The sequence below is a fragment of the Physeter macrocephalus genome, chromosome 13, assembly GCF_002837175.3.
Source record: "Physeter macrocephalus isolate SW-GA chromosome 13, ASM283717v5, whole genome shotgun sequence".
In the NCBI taxonomy this organism is placed as follows: domain Eukaryota; kingdom Metazoa; phylum Chordata; class Mammalia; order Artiodactyla; family Physeteridae; genus Physeter; species Physeter macrocephalus.
Window position 1 is genome coordinate 48,153,651 of NC_041226.1, and position 2,493 is coordinate 48,156,143.

The 2,493-nt window shown below is 43.2% G+C and overlaps 1 long non-coding RNA gene across 1 annotated transcript in view; it reads left to right on the plus strand.

Annotated features, from left to right (window-relative positions):
• The first annotated feature begins 92 nt into the window (after window positions 1–92).
• LOC112064789 (uncharacterized) overlaps window positions 93–2,493 on the plus strand; it is a 3,833-nt gene continuing 1,432 nt past the window's right edge. Inside the window, exons 1-3 of the long non-coding RNA XR_002891660.2 lie at window positions 93–484; window positions 634–855; window positions 1,652–1,736. This is a non-coding gene — a long non-coding RNA (uncharacterized lncRNA). The remainder of the gene's footprint in view (window positions 485–633; window positions 856–1,651; window positions 1,737–2,493) is intronic.

The window sequence follows — 2,493 nt, forward strand, 5'->3', positions numbered from 1 at the left end:
TGTGTCCCCTGCATCGGCAGGCGGACTCTCAACCACTGCGCCACCAGGGAAGACCCCGTATGTATATTCTTTAAACCAGGAAAGCTCATTAGCTTTTCCCAGCAGAGTTCAACTCCCTATCTTCTTCCACTAGCTTCTGACTGCTCTAATGAAAACCACTTTGATTCAGTGGCCAAGAGTTAAACGAGGCTCTCGAAATGTGCTCACTGGCGGGCTGTGGGTCCTTAGAGGAGGTAAAGTCTTGGTTTTTTTTTTTAGTGAATCTAGCCCTAGTTCCCTGGTTCCTATATCTGGCTGAATGTCATGATCAGGGAAACTAGTTAAACATCTACATTCCTGATGCAATTCCAATGTCACTGACTCAGAATTTGAGGTGGCTGGCGGCTGAGGACCACAGGAGGCCCAGGAATCTGAATCTGAAGTGTCCAGGCGATTCTGACATTCAGACGGCTAGTCGAAACCCTTGGTGTAAATCTCTTCCCAGGTAAGCAAAAGGGCCAGGGAAAAGGATATGGTGGCGACTGGGGGAGGGAAAGAAAGACCCACAGTCTAGGTCTGACTCTGCTCTTTAGGGTTATCTATGCATTTTAAATTTTATGTTTATAGTCTATGTTTTCTTTCATGCTTTTCAAGGTTAACAGGTAGATGGAATCTGGAGGCCCTAGGACTTGCTACTACATCTATTACAAGCAGGAATTTCCAAGAAGACTAACAGACCTGAATTCTTTTATCTCACAATCCTGGAATTGCTAGGAATCTTAAAGGTCATTGAGTGGGATATGTACATTTTGAAGACTGCCTTAGCTATCCAAAGGACAGGCAATGACATCAAGATTAGTGAGGCGCATAATTCTGGTGAGCAACCCTAGTCAGGCTTTACCCGAGGCTTCCTGCCCCCAGCATTGCTAGCCAAGAGAACAGGAGACCCAGGGGAAAGGCTGACAGGGGAGAGACCTGGATGGTTGCCTACAGGAAAATGAAGGGAGATAGGATTGTATAGGAGAGGAGTGGGTGGAACAGTATGGGTAGGATCAATGGTTCAGTGTCTTCCAACAGAAAGGAATTTATTTACTCACTCCCCAAACGTTTATTAGTTATCTACTTGGAGGCTGATCTGACACTAGCCAGAGCTCCTGCCCTCAAAGGGCTCTCAATCTAGTGGGATAGACAGATACATATCACAATGGAGCGTGATAAGTCCAACAATGGAGGCAGATACTAGGAGTGATGTAAGAATCTGCTAAAATACTACAGCCCACATTCCTCTTTCCTGCTCTTTTTTTTTTTTTTTTTTTACTTTATTTATTTTTGGCTGTGTTGGGTCTTCGTTGCTGCGCGTGGGCTTTCTCTAGTTGTGTCAACGGGCTTCTCATTGCAGTGGCTTCTCTTGTTGAAGAGCACGGGCTCTAGGCACGCAGGGTTCAGTAGTTGTGGCTCGCGGGCTCTAGGGCACAGGCTCAGTAGTTGTGGCACACAGGCTTAGTTGCTCTGCGGCATGTGGGATCTTCCTGGACCAGGGCTCAAACCCATGTCCCCTGCATTGGCAGGTGGATTCTTAACCACTGCGCCACCAGGGAAGCCCACTCCTGCTCTTTTTTAAACCACCAACTTTCTTTTGTGTTTCTTTAAAAACGTAAATGTTTTTCTCTAGGGATGATGTGACAAATGAATACACTTCTCCTCATCTACCCCCTTCCTGTAATTACAAAGCTTTTGTTGGGTGCTATGGACCAAAGGTAATTTATTGGTGTGATATAAAATGGCAACAGTGTGGGCGTAGATTTTAAGATGTTAGGGATGGGTTGGCTAGAAGCAAAAAATGAAGAAGCAGATTGAAGGTGCCCCAGATTGATATGAAGGCAGGGAGGTGCAGGATAACGAAGAGGAATTAAATTGGAGCCTGAGAAAGAAAAAAAAAAAATTCAAACATAGAAATGGCTGCAATTAGAAAATATCAGGCAGTATAGTTTAAACCTGTATCGTGGAAGATAACCATACAAAGTGTATTATTTTACCGAGTAGTAAAGGGGGAAATGTATCCTAACCTTTTAATAAAGGACCACATGAATCAGAAGTGCTGCAGGAAATTTCAAGGATACCAGGGAAGATATTACAATAATCTACTGTTACATAGTTAGCTTAATTGAAAATTGATAATCAAATCGATATAGTCAGTAGTAAAGTTACCCTGATGCTTAAAATTACTTAAATTTTAAAATTACTATATTACTATAATTTAGTTAGTTAATGCCAACTTCAAACACAATTTAAATAATAAACTGTTTCAAAGAAAATTGAAACAATGGTGCTAGATTATATAAAGTTCTTACTGCAATGGAATCCTAAGTTGTTTTATGTAGCTTTTCATTTTTTTTTTTTTTTTTTTTTTTGCTGTACATGGGCCTCTCGCTGCTGCGGCCTCTCCCGTTGCGGAGCACAGGTTCCGGACGCACAGGCTCAGCGGCCACGGCTCACGGGCCCAGCCGCTCCGCG